Genomic DNA, 21,108 nt, shown 5'->3' with positions numbered 1-21,108 from the left:
TTTCATCCTTTGGCAAAAACCCCAACACCACCAAACAAACAAAACCCAAACTCGCAAAGATTTATTCTTTGACTTATATTCTTTGCTTTTGCACATGGTTCAGAAACTGCTTCTGGTTGTGTTTAAGACTTTATTAATCAGGGGAACAGCCTGAACATCATTTAAACAAACAAGTCAAAAAAAAAAATCCTTCCTCAAGTAGATGATGTGAGCCTAATAGAGATGGCCCAGTCAAAGACCTTAAATAAATAAACTGACTTTAATTCAAGGGAAAGAGTATGGGGTGGTGGTAATTGCTTGAAGCTGTGTGCCATGCAATGTAACCAGATTCAAAACTCACTAATTTCATTATTTTAATGGAAGTCTGCATCCCATTCATTAGGCTGACATATGACTAGCCATTAGTAACAGTTCATTTCCAAAGCTATGGTGAATAAAGGGTGATTGGAAATGAGTGAGGGCCAGGTCTGGTGGAAGTTGACAGTACTCAAAAGGGAACTTGTGGATGGGCAGAGAACACAATGAGGAAAATTACCAATTAGATTGGGGGCAGCAAACCAGAGAGTCAAAACACAGGCCTCGGACCCAGAGACCTGGGTTCAAATTCTAGGTCTGCCACATACTAGCTGTAAGATCCTGAGCAAATTATATTCCCCCCACTGAACTTCAGTTTCCTCATCTGTGAAATGGGGGTAATAATAGTTCCTACCCCATTGTGTTGCTTGAGATGATTCAATGATGTAATTGTTCACAGAGCTTAGTACAGGGCCTGGCATATAGTAAGTTATTTACTGAATGGTAGCATTGAGGACAATGATTATGCTATTATTAATTAATGGCATTTTAGGGCTTGGAGATTTTGCTGATGAAGAAACTGAGGATAATAGTGGTAAAGGTAAGTTTTTCAAGTTTGCCCTGTACTCAGATTCTTGATTTCCAATATGATGCTCTTAAAATATTTTTTTATTACTTCATTTTTTGGAATAGGCAATTCCTTCACAGGATTCAAAAACTTAAAAATAAGAGTGTATCAGGGTATCCAGTGAGAAATATCCCTCTTACTCTGATACCTCCCTTTTCACAGACAGCTATTGTTAGCAGATTCTTTATCTTTGTACAATTTCAGGCATATATAAGGAAATGAAAATGTATATACACTCCTTATTTTATTACAGAGAGCTCTGTATCCTGCCTTTTTAATTTACAATATATCTTGTTTATCTTTCTCCTTCAGTTATAGGAAGAGTTTTTCTTCTCATTTATAGTGATATGTTTTTCTATTATTACAGATATATCCTTTATTTAGTATTCCCCATTTGATGGACATTTAGGCTAGTTCCAGTCTTTTCCTATTACAAACCACATTGCATTGAATAACATTGCACAAATGTCATTTTACCATACACAGGTGTGTGTATACCTGTAGGATAAATTTCCCAAAGTGGAACTGCTGAATCGAAGGGTGAGTGCATTTGTATTCTGATAGTGCTCAAAGGTTCAGAGGCACTGGGGGTAGTGGTTTAGTTATGAGCATGAGTTGCCAGCTAGGAGAGGTCATTTCCTAGATGAAATTGACTGAATGTTTGTGTTCCCCCTCCCCAAATTCATATGTTGCTACCCAACCCCCAGTATGATGGCATTTGGAAGTGGGGCCTTTGGGAAGTGATTAGGACATGAGGGTGGAGCCCTCGTGAATGGCATCAGTGTCATGAAAGAAGCCCAAGGAATCGCCTTCCTCCTTAGACCATGTGAGGACACAGGGAGAAGACAGCTGTCTATGAAACAGGAATCGGGCCCTCATAAGACATCAAATCTTCTGGAACTTTGATCTTGGACTTCACAGCTTCCATAAGTGTGAGAAGTAAATTTCTGTTATTTGTAAGCCGCCAGTCGATGTTATTTGGTTACAGCAACCAGAATGGACTAAGACATCTGGTTGCCAGCCTTAAAAAAAAAAAAAAAATATATATATATATATATAAAAATAAAATCTGAATGATATGTTTACAGAACATGGTGAGATGAAGGCTTGGAGATAATGGTGCCATAGGAAAGAAAGAAGATGGGGAAGTTAGATTGTGTTGAGAAGAGAACATGGAATCTCAAGTAAGATGGCTTGGGTTTGAATCTTGTCTATATGAGTCATGGCTGTGTGCCCTTGGGCAGGTTGCTTCACCTCTCTGAGCTCAGTATCCTCCCCTGTAAAAGGGAGAAAGTAATACTTCCCGCGTAGGCTGTAGGGAGGATTAAAGGAGAGCATATAGACAGCAGTTAGCATGATGTCTGACACATAGTTGGTGCTAACTCCATACCTGGGGCTTCTGGATGAGTAACTAAGACTGTAATGGTTCATAACTAACCAGCATTGTATTACTGTACATCATACTATATAGACTGTACTAGTGGGGAATAGCTGATATTTATTGAGTGTTTACTGTGTGGCAGGCCCTGTGCTTAATGCTTCCCATGAAGCATTCTGCTTACACCTCACAACAACTCTGAAGGCCTCTTGTTATCCTGCTGTGTGGATGAGGAAATGGAGGCAGGAAAGTCAGGGAGCCTTGTTCAGTGAAGCACAGCAAGTAAGAGGCAGAGCTTTTATTTTTCCTGGGTAGTCTGTCTCAGAAGGCTCCTCTGATGTCACTTCCTGCTCTTGCTGCTGCAGCATGATGGGTGAGGAGCTGGTTATCTGGAGAGAAGAGGCCACGGTCGGTGGAACGTTTATCCCCAAGAGCAGTCAGCTCAGTGTGACCAAGTTCAACTTCTTCATCTCTTGGGCAGATACCATTCTGATGGAAAGGTCCAAGGGCACTTCTTGGTCAGCTTCTCCTGGAATGGTTGAACACTTATGCTGTGTGATGAGTACAAAATAAAATGAAGACTTTTATCCTTATGTGAAAAATAGATGCACTGTCCAAACAACTTAATTCGTGATTAAAGGTACCCAGGATCCATCCCCTGAAGTTTGTGTGGTCATAACTCCTGTGATCTTGGGGAATTTAAATAAGAGTTATACTAAAAAGAAGCTCTGTGAGGGCACAGATTTTTGGTTAGTTCACTTTGTAACACCAGGGATTAAATAAATGCCTACCACCATAGAAGACACTCATTTTACATGGAAATGGATAAACGCACAAATTCAGGAGAAAGAGACTCTTTGCTACAGAATCCCAAGAGACTTTATTGTCCTGTTGTCATAGAAACCAGTAATATCCCTGCAAAGCATGACGTCAGTGACCATCCGTAAGTACATAATGTGGTAGGAGAAAAAGGGACCATTTTTCAGGTGGGCATTTTGATCTGAGACATCTCTGATTCGGAGAGAGGTGAGCTCAGAGAGCTTGTTTTGAATGGCATTTGATAATTCTTGGCATTTACTTGTAAATATGGAAGAATTTGAGATTTACTTAGACATCTTGACATGCAATGCCAAATCTCTAAATTCCTAAATTTATTTAACAGCTAGGGGCATCATATTCCCAACTATAATTTTATTTACAAAGGGCTCTAATCTGGTGTGAAGTCTGAAGGCATGTTTGTTTAACAAGCTACTCAATTAGCCAGCAAGAAAAGAACAAAGGAAAGTCATTATGCAGATGTATGCCCATTCAAAGCCATTCTGCCTTTAGATGCTTTCTTTACAGTGGAGGAGAGATTCCAAGTCTGAAAGTTTTCTGTCCCTTCTCTGTTTATTGCTAATTCTCTTCTAATATTAGACCATGAGTGATTAATAATATTGCGTTTCAGCACTCTTAGATTTGTCAATTTTTTTTCAGTCTAAAAACATATAATTATAGATTGTTTTTAAAATCTGGGAAGGGAAATCAACCATGAACCACATTCTAATTCATGCACAACCATTTTGCTGTATCCCTTCGAGAATTTTTCTATCTGTGATTTAAAATATTTGTAATCCTAGTGCACATACTATTGTGAGTATTGCATTTTCCACCTATGGTGCATTAGCATTATTTTGATTTTATTATGAAACAATTAAACATACTGAAAAAAAAGAATAGTATAATAAGCACCCATACATGCATCATTTAGAATTAAAACCAATATTTGTTGTATTTCTGTATTTTTCCCCCCTCCTGGAGTGTTTTAAAATAAATTACACATATCATGTTATTTAACCCTAAAACAGTGGTTCTCAACTGAGGGTGATTTTTGACCTCCTGAGAATATTTGATAATATCAGGAGATTTTTTTCATTTTCACCAGGGGAATGCTCATCTAGTGGGTAGAGCCCAGGGATGCTCCTAAACGTTCTAAAATGTACAAGAGAATTATCTCATCCATAAAGTCAGTAGTGCTGAGGTTGAAACACTTTGTCCTCAAATGTTAATTAAATGTAAATTTTCCATGTAACCATATAACCACCATCATTTCTAACAGAGTCCAACATAATTCCTTAAAATCACCTAAAAAAAAAAAGTCCATATTTCCCCAGAATTCCCCTGGAATGCCTTACAGTTGGTTCTAGCAAACATATTTTTTTTTCATTTTATTAGCACTCTTTATGCAGTCTTACCTTAAACGACTATGAAAGTCTGTTGAATGGATTCACCAAAATTTATTCAAAGGATCCATGTATTTTGGGCATTAGTTTGCTTTCAGGTTTTAAATAAATATGTAAGTAACAGTTTACTTTTTCTTTTCAAACTTCATGCTTTTAATTTCTTTTACTTACCTTAGTACATCTTGGCTAGGAACTTCAGGAAATATTGAACACAGGTGAAGACAGTGGTCATCCTTGCCTTACTCCTGATTTTAGGAGAGAAAGGTTTAGTATTTTACCATTAATTACAACATTAACTGTAGGCTTTTCATAGGTATACTTTATTATATCAAAGGGGTTCCCATCTGTTCCCAGTTCATTCACTGTTTTTATTATGAAAATGTGGCAATTTTTACCAAATGCTTTTTTGCCTATTTTGAGATGATCAAATGATCTCTCTTTTATTTTCTGTCAGTGTGATGAATTACACTGATTTATTTTGGTGTTAAACTAACCTTGCTCTGGGAATAAACTCAATTTGGTCATGATGTATATTCTTTTTATGTATTTCTGGATTCTATTTGTTAATATTTTATTTAGAATCTTTGTGTCTGTGTTCATGAGACATATTGGCCTGTTATTTTTTTTCCTTTTAATATCTTTGTCAGACTTCACTATCAAGGTTATGATGGCCTTGTACATAAAGTTGAGAAGTGATACCTCCTCCTCTATTTTTGAGTTTGTGCAGAGTTGGTATTATTTCTCCCTTAAATATTTTGTAGAATTTACTAGTGAACAATATGTATTTGAAATTTTCTTTGTGGAAAGGTTTTTATTACAAATTCAATTTGTTTAATAGATATAGGGTTATTTATTTTCTCTGTCTTCAGGATTGGTAATTTGTGCTTTCATTTAATGAATGTAAGTTGTTGAATTATCATGTTTAATATTTAGCTTTTTAAACATCTGTAGGATCTGTAGTGATGTTCTATTTTCATTCTTGGTGTTGATAGTTGATGTTCTGTTTTTTTCTTGTTCATTGTTAAGATTTTGTATTTACACTTTACTTTTAGTATTTTCTTTCTTCTACTTACTTTACTTGAGATGGAAGAGTAGATAATTAATTTTATACTTTTCTTCTCCAATATAAGTATTTAAAGATATTAAGATATAAAACAGTCCAAATACTGTTTTAGCTTTATCCCACAAATTTTGATATGTTGTGTTTTCATTATTAATTGAGTTCAAAATATTTTCTTATTTTCTTTGTGATTTTGTCTTAAAGCCATGGATTATTTAGGGAAGTATTATTTCATTACACAATACTTGGGGGATTTTCTAGATATCTAGTTTTTAATGATTTCTAATTTCATACCATTGTGTTCCTTTGTATGATTCTATTTTTGATATTCATTAAAACTTATGGCTTAGAATATGGTCTGTTTTGCTGAATGGTCCATGTGCACTTAAAAAGAATGTGTTTTTTTGGTTATTTGGGTGAGAATGACATTCTGTGGTGAATTTCCATTTCTAAGTTCAAAGTGGTATGCCAATCAATTATACTTAAAGATCTGCATTCATAAAGTCTTTAAAAAATTTTATGATAATTGTCATAGCATAGATTCTAGAAGGGAGGTCCAAGGTTAAAATATCTACAGATCTTCATGATTCTTAATGAAATGTAGTTGTAACTACTTTCAAAAAAAGAAGGGAAAAAGAAGCAGCACCGATTTTCATTGAATGAGATAACCATTTGACTTCATAAGCTTTGAGTATTAAAATTAACTTTATTTTGCTAATTTATTGGACAAAAATATTATCATGGATTCCACATCTTTAATTTCAAATACTGTACAGGACCGCAATCTTATATTAATTTTTTTAGCAGGACAGACTTCACATGGAGATTAAGTGAACCCATCAAGCATCAGAATTGTGAGCAGATAATAATGTCTGCCATTTATTGATGGCTTATTATGAGAAAAAATGGCAATTTAATCCTCATTATTACCTGTGAGGAAGGTATCATTTGGCTTCTTGTTATAAAGAATATACTCTCTACAGAGGAGGAAACAAAGGCTCAGAGGCAGTAGGACAGAATTAAGTCTAGGCTGGACTGACTCCAAAACCTCAGTCAGGCACAGTTTTGATGTAATTTTCATCATATCTGAACCCAGCCAGTATTGTTACCTGTATCAGTCAGCTGTTGCTACAGTAATGCTGCATGACAAACATTTCTGTGGGTAAAATTGTAATATTTCCAGAATATCTCTTCTGGCTTTAGTGCATCTGCATATGAACAGGCGTTCATCAGGGGTGGGGAGAGGCTCATCTCCATATCAGTGGGTAATTACTTGGGCAACTGAGGGCTTATCTGAACCTGAGAGGTTAGGGGAAGGTCTTGCTTGTTTCTGCCAGGACAGGGAAGAGAGACAGCCCCAGACTGCAGTTTTTAAGCAATAAACGGGTTTTAAACTTTATTTCTCCCTTTGATTTTGGTTTTAGAGGTATTTTGCCCTGGGATTTCCTTTCCCCGTAGTTACAAACCCCTACAACTCAGACTTAAAACAATGGTCATTTATTCCCATTGATCTGGATATTAGCTATGGCAATTCTGCTTCAAGATTCCTCAAAATTCCCCTCTTAATCATTTATTGAAAAGAATGTATTGACTACCTCTTGTTTCCCAGGCACCTTTCTGGGCTCAGGGACACAACAGCGAATAAAAAAGATAAAAATTCTACCCGCACAGAGCCTATATTCCAGTGGTGGGGAGCCATACAGTAAACAAGTAAACAAATATGTAAGGTGCTGATAATTTCCAATGAGAGAAGTGAAGCAGGGAAAGAGGTTAGGATGGGTTGTCAGGCAGCAATGGGGTTGCTGTTGCAGTGTTTTCTCTTATCACCCTGCTTTTCAACATGCTTCCCAAACCCAGCATTTCTGTTCATTTTTATAATGCAGAGCTGTTTAGTTACCTCTTTGTTTCACTGCCTCCTTCTAAACTGTGCCCTGGGGTGGAGGCCTCACATTTCATAACCAGAGCTGCCTATCAAAGTATTTTGCTAAAGAAAATATATTTAGTCTGGAGAGAAATAATGTCTCTCCCTTAGGGGAAGAAGCAGCTGCAGTCAGTAGTAGTTTTAAATAGCATTTTTTTTCTCTGTCACTCATGATTGCATTCTCTTCTTTATTTAAAGTTGGGGAGTAGAGGTGAAGACGTGTAGTGAACTTACTAAGGAAAGACAACTGATATTTTGGGGCATCTCCCAGGTGCTAGACCTGGTCCAAGCAGATGTCTTCCTAATAATCCTTTAATTACACATTATTATTCCCATTTTCCTAATGAGAAAACCGAGTCTTGCACAGGCAAAATAATCCACTCACAGCAAGCTGCAGATGTAGAATTGGATTCCTATGTGTGCCGTCCCCAACTCCCCAGCTACCCTGATGTTTCTTTGGACTGCATTTGAGACATTTTATATTTTAACTCTTGTGGCAATTCCTGGGATGCTAGCTTTGTGGTTCTGGCTCTCTCTGACACCTTATGGTTAGTCTGTGTGGTATGGACCCAGTGATGCCTCCAGTAATGGGAGGAGGCACTCAGGACTAGGGAAAATGAGAGAATTCCCAGGGTGCTAGGCAAATGAATGAATTCCACTGATCTTGTTTGGTACCTTCTGGGATCATCCGTCATGATTTAACAACCTGAAGTCCAGGGTAGCTGCAGGCATGCTTCCTGCCTAAAGCCACAGAGACAGTGCAATTCATGGCTGAAAAACTGATTTATTTTTCTGGTAATATTATCAGTATCATGCCCATTATACTATATTATATACTATATTATCATAATTTAGACTCCCTTCTGCCTCACTGCCGTTTGCTTATTAGAAGCCTTGGTTTTCCTCATTCTTTTGTAACTCACTAAGGAGAAAAAAATTCTCTGGAAGTAAATGTAAGCAGATTATTTGTTGAGGGCGTATTGTGTGCACAACAAATAGGATACAGAACAGCTTTCAATTTGTTCTCATCAGGAAACTTCTCCTCTTATTGTTTCAATCATTTAATTTATTTTACAATTTTTAAATGTAATTGAAACATACAAAAGAACATATATAAGGTATTTAAGTTGTAAAGTATATTAATAAAATGAATCCATGGAATCATTGTCTAACTTACTAAAATTACCAGAACTACTGCATCTACCTATATATTACTTACCTTTTCCATCTCCCATCCCATTCTTATACAGAAATCCACCATCCTGTTCTGGTTTTTCATTCTCTTCCTTTGTTTTATTAGCTATATCATAAGTGTATTATTCACTATAGACTTTCAGTTTTCCTTGCATTAGAACCTTATAAAAATAGTATGATACTATAAATAGTTATCCTTCCAAATAATAGGACTTTACAATACTTTGTTTTCCTCCTGATGTAAATATCAATGTTATGAATTATTTCAATTTTGTCTTTTTAACCTCACAAATTAGAATATTATTAATATTTTATACAGATAATGTTTATATTTACCTACCAGCTTAAGAGTTTATTTGCTACCTTTCATTTCTTTTTGCACCTGAGACCTTCTTTCTGGGCCGTTTTCCTTTTTTCCATTTTATTTAAAATTCCTTCAGTGAAGATCTATTACCGATGAAATCTCCAGTTTTTGCTTATATGGAAATGTCATCATCTCATATTCCTTCCTAAAAATTGGGTGTGCTGGTACACAGTTCTAGAATGATGATCGGTTTCTCTGAGAACTTTGAAGACCTTTCTCCAGAGTCTTCTGGCTTCCATTGTTATGGCTAAAAACTCAGGTGATGGCCTAAGCATTGCTATTTTGAAGGTACTTTGCCCTTTTCCTCTGGGAGCTTTTAGGTCTTCTCTGTCTTTGATGATCTGTGGTTTCCTTTCAGTGTGTCTCAGTATGGATTTCTTTTTATTAATCTTGCTTATATATGTTGTGCTTATTATGTCTGAAGATTAATGTATTTTATCATTTCTGGAAAATTCCCATCTGTTGTCACTTTCAAAACTCTATGCTCTCTCCTTCTGAAACTTCAATTAGACATATATTAAATAGTCTGTCTCTTTCAATCTTTTCATAGAAACCTAGAGATCAAACCTCTCTAGTAGAGAGGTTAACTTCTCTATTAAATAATTAAGAGGTTCTCTTTAATAGTTTTCATTTCTTGTCTATTTGTGTTGCATTCTAGATAATTTCTTCAGATATCTCTTCAAGTTTTAATTCTCTTCTGCTATTTTTTAAAAGTCTGGATTAGAATTTTAACTTCCACAATTTTATGTAATATTTCTAAAATTTTTATTTGGTTATTTTTCAACTACATCTGGCCATTTTTTATAATTGTTGATTACTTTCTCATTTTTCTAATTCCATATGTTATTTCTTTACATATGTATTTTAAACACAATTATTTTATATTATGTATCTGACTGTTTTTGTGTTTCCACAATCTGATGTCAGTAGGGGTAAAATTATGTAATTATTTCTGCTGATCCTCACTCATGGTGCCTTATTTCCTAGTAAGTTTGGTGGCTTTCAATAATGAGCTCATGGAGGTTTGATCTTAAGCTGTGGAAATTGTGAGGGCTTAAGTAGGAAATTATTTTCAGCAGAGAGGATTTGTTTTTGCTTCTGTGAGGAGCCCAGAGAGTGATTTGTCTCCCTTTAAGAGAAATGGCCTAATGTGGGAGTCTCAGATTTGTATACCCACCTTGCCACAGTCAACAATTGGTTATTTTAACAACAATTGCTTTTTTATGCCATACGCTGTCCTGGGTGTTCTACAAAAATTATTTCTACTCTCCCCATTACCTTGTAACCTACTTCACTGTTGAGGAGATAAAAGTTTAGTGAGATTGCAAATGCTTCTCTTGTCCTGCACTTGCACACAGTCTCTGCTCATCAAAACAGGTTCTTTCCTTCAACACATAGCTCAGCTGCTGCCTCCTCAGTATCACCTTCCTTGAGCCACACAGCTGAGCTTAGGTTCTTGCTCCCCTGTGTTCTGATAACACTTACTCTGGGCCAGCTCTTAGGGTATTCATTCCATTTTATGGATGGGGCTTTGAGGTTATTTTTAGGATTTGTGGAAAACAGGCCACAAGCTTCTGTGAGTGTCAGGAAATTGCTACTGTATGTGCCCCAAAGACCCATCAAAAGTCCCTTCCTAATTGGGTCTGCCCTGGTCATCCAGGTACCTCACATAAACAGTTTTTTAAGTGGGATTTTTGTTCATAGGTTGTACTTGGAGGGTTTTCAGTGGGTCACCTTGGCTCTTCATGAGTTTCTCTGCACTTCTATAAGACAGGTCTTTGGCATTTTATTGACATGTTGTTTCTGCATTTTCAGGGAACTTATTTTCATCTCTTTTGTTTGTTGACAGAAATACAAAAACACCTCAGAAACAAGTGCTGTTATTTTTTTTTTTCATTCTCAAATGAAATAAAAATGGCTTGAGTTTCTACCTTCTGGGTTGGCCAGAATTCCTGTGCTAACTTATTAGGGCTTTCTCCTACCACTGATCATCCAAGAACCTCAGGGTTCTATGACAAGACTCCAGCTAACTCAATTTTTCAATGGTAAAAAATTGAAAGCTTTCCCTTTAAGATCAGAGTTCTAAATTAAGAAAAGAGATCCTTACAAATAGTACTCTTAAGTAGGGAAATAAATACTCTGGTATGTCAACCTGTATTGCTCCTCACTGCCACAGATGGCGCTGTTGAGCACTGACCCAGCGTCCGTCACGGGGCATAGCAGTACACCCTGATGCTCTTAGCAACTCCCTTCCCTTGGGTCTACATTTGACTCACTGGGCTCCCTCGGCTATAGCTCTTGGTACCTGATTCTTTCTTTCATACACAGAGCTTTCTGTTCCAAGGACTCTTCCCTGAAGAGGTCTGGGTCTAGGTCAGGTTTTTGTGGACCATCCACTATGGTCCCACAACTCCTCTGCCTTTTTCAGGGACATGAAGGAAGATTCATTCATTCAGGGCCAGACTGTTTGTATGTAAATCTCTGAAAGAAAAAAAGGAATTAAGTTGGTTTCCTTTCCTGGACAATAGGGATGTACTGCCTTAAAAAAAACTTTTTTTAAACAATATGCAGTGGGAGAGAAAGGACTAGACCATAGGTCAACAAAAGGGACAGTCATCATGCTTTATGGACAAGAGTGCTAACAGTACTGTGAGATTTATTTTCTCCTTCATCCTGTTAGTAATAGATACTCCCAAACTTTGGCTGAATACATGACTATCCAGCTAGAGACTACATTTCCCAGCTACTCTTGCAACTATGTGTGGGCATGTAAATAAGTTACAGCCAGGGAGATGTAAGCAGAAGAGATGCATGCCACTTCAGGTTACATCAATTGAGTGGAATATGCTTGCATTCTATCCTCTCTTCTGTCTTCCTACAGGCTGTAATGTGATGGGGGTTCTGGTAAATCTACTTCATTCAACCATGTGGATGAGGAAATACTCCAGAAAAGACAGTAAGGACAATACTCCAGTAAGACAGAAAGAACTGGGGTCCATGGATGATTGGTAAGCAGCCTCAGACTGCTACCTCTAGACAAATATGTGAAAGAGAAATAGCCCTCTGCTTTTTTGAGCCACTTTGTTTTGGGGTTTCTTGTTCCAGCAACTCAGCCAGTGTCCCCTTGTGGGACTGAAGAACATATAATCTCTATTGCCCCAGTGAGCCAACCTCTTTAGGGTAAACGGAGGAATTGCATGTACTTCTCCTAATCAAGCAGCAACAAGACAAACATGAATGGGACACTTAATGCATGTTATTTTTGGGTTCTGAAGCTTGTCCATCATATGAAGGGAGGAATAAGGAGACAGAGTCCCCTGGGATCATTATAGAAATGTACGGAAGGCAAATCATTTGGATGGCAGCCTTGGGTGTGAGGAGGGCATGGGCGTTGGAGTCAGGTATTTCTGTCTCTACCATTTTTATGTTACTACTTCCTCATCGGTGAGATGAGAATCGCAAAGCATATTTTATGTATTTGTAGGAATTAAACAAGGTAATATATTTAAAGGTCCTGTCATAAGGTCTGTTAAGAATTAGGTACTAAATGAAAGCAAGTTCCCTTCCTGTGTCTGGCCTTTTAATGCACCAGCTTGTATCTGTAAGGCATGTAAGACTGTATGTGATCTGACCTGTTTTTAGCTTCCCTTCAGTATTGCAACCACTCCAAGTTCTTTCCTGCCACTGGGTCTTTGCACTTCCTTTTCTTTCTGCTTGCAACCTCTTATCATCACATCTCAGAGAAAGCCTCCTAAGGCCACTGTATCTAAAATAGCCCCTTTCCCATTTAACATGCAGGATAGCAGCCCCCCAAAGATGTCCACATCTGAATCCCTGGAACCTGTAAATATGTCAGGTTACCTGGCAAAGGGGAATTAAGGTTGAAGATGGAATCAAGGTGACTAATAACCTTAAAGTAGGGAGATTTTTCTGGGTATATGGGTGGGTATAAGTGGAATAACATGAGTCCTTAAAAGTGGAAGAAGGAGGCAGAAGAGGAATGTCAGGAAAGATGCATGTGACAGTGGATGCAGGGTCAGAAAAATGCTGTTTTGGCCTTTGAAGATGGAGGAAGGGACCGTGAGCCAAGGAATACAGGTGGGTTTGGGCTCCAGGAGCTGAGGAGGGGAATGAATTCTTTTCTAGAGCCTCTAGAATGAACACAGCCCTGCCAACACCTTGATTTTAACCCACATCAGACTTCTGAACTGCAGAACTGTAAGAGAATGAATTTGTGTTGTTTGAAGCCCCTGTCTGTGGCAACTTGTCACACAGCAGTTAATAGGACACTGATACCACCATATACACACACACACTTTCTGTCCTAGCAGTCATCACAGTCTGCCAGTATCTTGTCTATTTGTGTGTTCACTAGAGGACTCAAATCAAGTGTGTGTTTTATGACCACAGAAATGTAGTTGAACTCCTTCGCAGCTTACCTAATAGATTCAGTATTGAATGAATGCGTGAATGAGAAAAAAATGAATGGAACACCTAGAGCTCATTTTCTTCCCCTGGAGGGCTTCTTGTATCAGCAAGAACAGTTAGCCTTTCTGAGAGGAAATTGGATTGAAGGGTAATGCGGCAGGAGACCATGTGACAGGGTGGCAGGATTCTGACTGCTGGCCAAATGAAGTCCTAAAATTCAAATTCTGTTTGGGAGTGAGGTAGGGTGGAGGAAATGAAAACCCAGCCTATTTTTTTTTTTTTGAAGCGATTTTCTCCAGCCTATTTTAATTGGCTGTAAATCTTTAGCGGCCATGAGGAGGAGAGAGCTGAATGTCCTGCTTGCCGCCTTTTCTCAGGAAAACTCTTCAGGCTGGGATGCTCCAAGTTTAACCACTGGCAGCAGTTCTGCTGGTTCACAGTGAGACCCAGCCCTCTGCCATCACAGGAGTGTGTGTTTGTTTAATTAGGGCACCGAGTACAGCCTCATCCGGTGGCAGATGTTGCCATGTGTAATATAATAAATAAAAGTCTTTATAGGACCCAGCAGGCAGCAGAGCTTTCAGTTAGCAGATGGTGAAATATTAAACTGGCAGAGCAATAACTTCACTGCCGGAATCAGCTGGTCCCTGCCCAGATTTGCTCCGACATGAATCAGCTTCATATAGGATGTGTCACTCAGCCACAGATTCGTACCCTCACCTGCCCTCTTTCCCCTTCCTGCTAGCACCATTCTTCCCTTGGCATCCCATTATTAAAGTCAGCGTCCTGGGGAGTGGAATCTTGTAACCCCATTAGCCGGTCAATGAGAAGAGCTGGCTGGGCTGGACCGTAGGGTTCCTTTATGGGGAAAGGAGATGCAATAAGCCTGGTGGATGTCTTCCAGTGCCAGTTGCTGCTTGGCTCCCAATTAGCCAGATGGCCTGTTACCTGCCCTCTGGACCCTCATGGTGCACTTGGCTCCTGGAGTCCCCCTGTTTGGGACCAGGAGTGGGGGGAAATGGCTAAATTAGCTCCAGGGGACCCCAGTGAATTGGAGAGAACAGATCTTTTTGGTCTGAAAAGGGATTGATTGACATCTATACAGTTGCTCAGGGGGTGGAGAGAGGGGCATTGGACTTGTTTACCAAATGCCAGATTATGCTACTCATGTTTATGGAGGGCTTGCTAGGGGCCAGGCAAGACTGGATATGGGCCTTGTAGGCATAAGCCAGTTCTGTCTTCACTGCAACCCCATGAGGTAGTAATAACAAATCCTTTTAGCACTTTCTGTGTGCCAGACACTGCTTTAAAAGTTTGTGTACTTGAAATCACTTACCCTTCCCAACATTAAACCTTAAACACATTTCTCATGTGGGAAAACAGGCTCTGAGAGGTGAAATGATTTTTTCCAGATCACACAGCTAGGTGTCAGAGATGAAATGCAACCCAACTCTGTCTAACTTGGAGGGGATGTTCTTAGCAATTGTGCTATCCTTGACTCCAGGGAACTTAAAAGGAAACTTTGACAGAAGATGGTGAATCTATAGTCAAAATTCTATCCAGAATATGGGGTAAAGAACTGATACCAGGAAGGAGGACATGGGACCTGACATTTGTTGACATTTGCTGAAATCAGCGACTACTTTTGGGAAGATATTTGAAATACATTATCTCCTTTAATCCTCACAGCAACCCTTTGAGGAAGCTACCATTATAATCTGATTTTACTGATGAGAAACTGGGGTCAGAAGGATGATTCAACTTGCCCAAGCTTATACAACCAGTAGGGAGGGGAGCCTGGACTGAGGCAGAACCTGTCCGAACAAAGCTCTTGCTTAATCACTCAACAGTTTTTCAAAAGGTTTCTTAGAGGAGGCCTTTGGAAACGTGAAAAACTTAAATAAGTGTAAATGAGGGAAAGGCATTCATTGCACGCAGAGGGAACATTATGAAAAGGCCCAGTATATGTGGACCGTAGGGCTTGTGTGTGTGTTTGTGTGTGTATGTGCTTGCCTGCAAGTGGAGATTGGGGAAATGAAGAAAATGGCCACCTTCACCCTCCAATCCAAGGACAGCTGTTACTCAGTTGGGTCAGTTTCCTTAGAACTCTTTATACACACACACAAAACCCACATGTGCCTGCCTCTCTGAAATGTTTATGTACTTGAGACCATGTTGAGTATAAAATTTTGCATCTAGTTTTCCATCCTCATAAATCAGTACAAATGTCTCATGTTATTAAGCCTCTTTGTAAACGCCTGAAAATAATCTTAAGGTGGAGACAGCAGGATCTAAATTTATAAGTTTGATAGGCTTTCAGTTGTGTTAGATAAATACACGTGTGCATGAATGCCTATACACTCAAGAAATACTACACAGAAAGGAAGGACGTCCTACAAACATTAGTAGACGCTGTCTCTGGGGAGTGAATTTTATTTTTTCTCCATATCTTGTGTATTTTCTACATTTCAGTAATGAATTTTTATAATGAAAAATTTTGCATAGCTACATATTATTCCAAGGTATGAGCATGCCATCATTTATTTAATTATTGCCTGTTAAGGGAGGTCTGTGGATGATTTCTACATTTTAAAATTTATGAATAATGCTGCTTTAGAAATCCATTTATTGAATAAGTATTGGAGATACTGTGATGCACCGTTTACCATGGTGCATCTGTCTGCTTATGTTATACTACTCTTGTCATCATATATATGAGGAAATGAAGAACAAAGAAATCACTAAGTTAGTTGGGAGCAGAGGTGGGTCTGCATAGTCATTTCTGAGTAATTTTCAATTTATGTTTGCCAGCCTGCCTCCCTGAAATCTCTGGCTCCCCTTTTGCAGAATGGTGGCAAATCCACTTTGGTCATACTGAGTCACAGGTCTCCGTTTTTTGCCCGGTGTTACTGATATGTAATTGACATAAAACATTGTTAAATAGGTGTACAATGTGATGATTTGATACATGTATATGTTGTGAAATAATTACCACAGTAGGGTTAGTTAATAGTCCATCATCTCACATAGTTACAGTTTTGTGTGTGTGTGTGGAGAACTTTTAAGATCCACTCTTTTAGCAGCTTTCAGATACACAGTGTATTATTGTTTACTGCAGTCACCATGCTGTACATTAGATTCCCAGAACTTATTTATCTTAGTAGTGGAAGTTTATACCCTTTGACCAACGTCTTCCCATTTCCCCTGCTCCCATCTCCTGGCAACCACCATTCTGCTCTCTTTTTCTATGAGTTCAGCTTTTTTGGATTCTGCCTATGAGTGAGATCAGATGGTATTTGTTTTTCTGTGTCTGGCTTATTCCACTTTGCATAATGCCCTCCAGGTTCATCTAAGTTGTCTCAAATTGGCAGTATTTCCTTCTTTTTAATGGCTGCATACTATTCCTCTGTGTATGTGTGTGTGTGTGTGTGTGTGTCACATTTTCTTTATCCATTTATCCACTGATGGACAGGGACACTTAGGTTGTTTCCATGTCTTGGCTGTTGTGACTAATGCTTCAGTGAACACGGGAGAGCAGATCTCTTTCAGATCCTGTTTCTATTTGCTTTGGATATATACCTAGAAGTGGGATTGCTGGATCATATGGTCATTCCAGTTTAAAATTCTGAAGAACCGCCATAATTTCCACAGTGGCTGTACCAATTTATGTTTTCACCAACAGTGCGCAAGGGTTCCCTTTTCTCCATATCCTCAACAGCATTTGTTATCTATTGTCTTTTTAATAATAGCCATTCTAATGGGTATGAAGTAACAGGAGATCCCCTGTAGCATGTGAAGTGTGACTGATTTCCCACCTTACTGCCTGGTGGCCTCCTTGTATGTGCTGCTGCCACAGCATGTCAGAACCTGTTCTCTTAAACCACTAACACTCATCTGCATGGGAAGTTGTCCTCTCCCTGCTTGACTGCTGTTCTTCCGGACATGCCATTCATAGGTGTGGTTTTGTGACACCAGTCTGTCTGGTTGACATCTCAAAGCAAGTTGGTTCTTGCTTTCCAACTTGGTGCCATTTGAGATGACATATTTTGAACTCAAATGTCACCTCCTCTTGGAAGTTTCCTGATGCCCTCAAAGTTCACAGCTCTTTGTGTTCTTTTAGTGCTTCATTTATGACCCCATTAAAAATCATACTTCACTTTACCAGGACTCTTTCTATGCCTCCTGTCTCATCTCATATACTATCAGCTCTTTAAGGTCAGGGGCCACATGTTATCTACTTTGCTGTCATGTCCATTTCCTTCTGCTTCTCAGTCTAGCCACTTTTTTCCATGTCCACTTCTACTAACCAAGTTCATGCCATCCATCATGTCCCACCTGGCATAGAGCACCAGAATCCTACCTAGACTCCCTACTTACACTCTTATGCCTCTTATGATTTACTTTCTAAATAGTAGTGAAAGGGGTCATTTGAAATGACAAAACAGTTATGCCCCAAAGCTCAACAGGGTCTGGCCCCTGCCTGCCTCTCTGACATCGTTCTGATTAACTCTCCCCCTTACTAGACTCGACTCTCCTCTCTCTGTTCCCTCATAGATCACTTTTTAATCTTATCGTTCTGACTGACAGTTTGGATTATTGCCCAACAAATACTCATTCCATTCTTCTCCTCCAATTGTGGGTGGACTTTACTTTCTTAACCCCTGATTTTGTGTTTGACCATATAACTGGTTTTAGCCTATAGGATATTAGTTAGCGGTCATGACAGGAACAGGGTTTGGAATATGACTGAGCCATTGGAATTGCCCTCTTCACAGAGCAACATGCCCTGGCTAACCTGCTGGTCTCAAAAGAATGAGAGATGCAGTAGACAGACCTGCACTGAGCCTGTAGCCAAGTCCTGCCCAGTTCAGCCAAACTCAAGCTGATTCATTGCTACATGAGTGATAGATAAATGCTCATGTTGTAAGCCACTGGCTATATGCTACTCCTGTTGCACAGTGGATGAATACATTGAACTTTAATTTTGTAATGGTCATTGCTCTTGAAATTTCATCTTTTCTCATTGGTCCACAGTTTCCATAAGAGACAGTGTCCATTTTGTTCATTCTATGATACCAGCACTTAGCATATAGTAGGTGCCAAATCAACATATATTGAATGACTGATCACCCCCCGGAACACTTAGTACCTTAATACCTGTTCCCAGTCAGTATTTGCTGAATGGGAGTTTGTGTTTTGTCCTGACACATATATCTTTAAACTCAAGACAGCACATGGGACAAAAATGGTTAGTGGTGACACTTGTCACCCCTTTTCCACTCTCCTTCCACGCAAAAGAGCCTCCTTGTGAGGCCATACACATTGAAAACAGATGATGTGTCAACTCAGTAATTTAAACCATGAATCTGTACTCGCTTAAAGATGAACCTGTTTGGAAGAAAAATGAGAAAAATACTTGCGACCGTCCAACAGAGTCCCTGGGTAAGTGCATCAATTTCGGTTCTTGGCAGGTCCAGCACACATAATAAAAGAAAACTGCTGAGGTCAGCATCAGGAAGAAGCCACACTTATTTTCACAAACACAGTTTTGTGAATGGTAATCATATCTATTAGTGAGGGTGACACCGCTGTGGGCCTGGCAGAAAAATGAGCAAAGTGGAGATCGATAAATCATAAAATTAGTTGAGACATCATCTATCTTTCATGGCTCTCCCTTTATCTCCACCATGGTCCCTTGGGACACTAATTCATTTGTTGCATTTTATCACTGGGAAAATACTTCCAGGTTGGGAGGCCGCTTTCAGTTAGGGGAACTGGAGCAATAATGTGTGTCATTAATTAAGCAGGATTGGGAGTTTCAATCCAAGCCCTGGTCTCCACCGACTTACATACATTGAGTTTTAGGACTGCTTCTGGGCTTGGATTATTTCATCAAAAAGGAGTGGTATTGAAATATGCCCTGAGAAGGGGAGAGAATGGGACATGTCTGCTCACTGTGAAGAAGCAATAAATTTAGGGACAAACCAGGTGATAAGCCAGATGCAATCTGGGTTGTCTAAAGAATCGTTCTGCTATCTCTGTGTAATTGAGGAGTAGATGCGGGAATGTGGAGGACACAGAATCTTGGAGTATGTGTATGTGTCATCAATTGGCTGTGGTCTTGATTCTGAGACATACACTGAGCAAATTTCTAAGGTTTCTAAAATTATGATGCATTTTTCATTTGATATGTACACTTAATATAGGCTCATTCCTGCATCAGAGGAATCCTAGAATCAAGGAAACCCAGTAGTTATTAGATTGAGCAGTTATTGATGACTGCATATTAAACCATCCCCAAACTTAGTGGGTTAAGACTAATTTGTTATCGCTCTGATTCTGAAGGTTGGCTGGGCTCAGCTGGCAAACCTTCTGCTCTGTGAGACATTAGCCGCAGTCATGTGGGAGGGAGTTTGGCTCGCCTGGAGCACCCAGCATGGCTCACTCACGTGGCTGGGAGCCCAACCGGAGTGCCTGTTACGCTCTGCATGCCTTCTCTGTGTGGCTTGGGCTTCTCCCTGCTTGGCAGCTGGCTTTCAAAGGGCAGGAAGTGAAAGTTGCCAGTCCTCTTAAGGCTTGGAAGGCCTGGCATGTCATTTCCGTCACATTCTGTTGCTCGTAGCTGTCGTAAGGCCAGCCCAGCCTAAAGGAGAGGAGAAAGAGTCCTTCTTTTTCACGTGAAGCAAGCCTGACATGCTGAGGGCCATTTTGGAAATTAGGAACTGCTGGACTCTGGTGCAAAATCTAAATATAGAGAAATTTGGTTGTGGTCCTTTTGTGACTCAAGCCGACCTCTTTCCTTTCTTCTATGTGTGAGGAACCTAGTCTTGGCTAAGCAAGGAGAAAGTTTTTGCTAGAAGGGAAAGGACTGTGTGCTCTGCAGAGAGGAGTGGTCAGTGGTTTCCAAAAGCTTGTATTAAGCCCTTTGGGCCCCTTGGTGTTCATGAAACAACACGTGAACATTTTTTCATTGTTTTCCCCTACCCCCAGCCAAGGTGTATTTCCCTCGGATTCTCCCATCTCAGTAAATGCCACTAACATCTACTCAGTTGCTCTGGTCCTTAAACTTGGAGCCATCCTTGGTCTTTTTTCTTTCTCCCACATTCCACATCCGGTTAATCAGCAAGTGGCCAAGATACGTCCACAGGCTTTGTATATACTACTGTCCATCCTCAGTGCTACCCTCTAATCCTAGCCACCTTTGTCCCCTGGTCTGCTCCAGGAGACTCTGTAACTCATCCCCTGCTTTACTACCCTCCCTGTTCCACATGTTCTTCATATGGTAATGACAGTAATCTTTAGATTTATAATCAGATGATGTCACCCACCCCAGCTTACAGCTCTCCAGAGGCCACCTATTATACTCAGAGTAAAACCCAAATCACTTACCGTAATCTACACTGGCCTTTGTAACTCGGATCCTCCCACCTCTCTCCTGACCCTCTCTCTTTTGCCACACTGGCCTTCTTCCTGTTCTTTTAGCATGCCATGGTCATGTGCACCTTGGGACCTTTGCACCTACGGTTTGTTGGGCTCTAGTGATGCATCAGCAGAGCCTGCTCTTAAAGAGTGCTCACAGGAGAAAGACAACACAGAAATCAGTACATGGATAAATGTCA

The 21,108-nt window shown here is 39.5% G+C and overlaps 1 long non-coding RNA gene across 2 annotated transcripts; it reads right to left on the bottom strand.

Moving 5' to 3' along the window:
- Positions 1-2,531: 2,531 nt before the first annotated feature.
- LOC140843737 (uncharacterized) lies at positions 2,532-21,085 on the bottom strand. 2 transcript variants are annotated; one of them, XR_012121746.1, is made up of 5 exons: positions 20,879-21,085; positions 19,939-20,233; positions 11,367-11,542; positions 4,694-4,767; positions 2,532-2,851 (listed from the first exon to the last, which is right to left on the bottom strand). It is a non-coding gene; the product is annotated as an uncharacterized lncRNA (long non-coding RNA). The 2 variants fall into 2 exon arrangements; XR_012121745.1 differs by having other exon boundaries at positions 19,939-20,132.
- Positions 21,086-21,108: the final 23 nt, after the last annotated feature.

This window comes from Manis javanica, chromosome 10, assembly GCF_040802235.1.
Source record: "Manis javanica isolate MJ-LG chromosome 10, MJ_LKY, whole genome shotgun sequence".
Classification (NCBI taxonomy): Eukaryota; Metazoa; Chordata; class Mammalia; order Pholidota; family Manidae; genus Manis; species Manis javanica.
The sequence above is the reverse complement of the archived record's forward strand: the minus strand, read 5'-3'. Positions and strand labels throughout refer to the sequence as shown.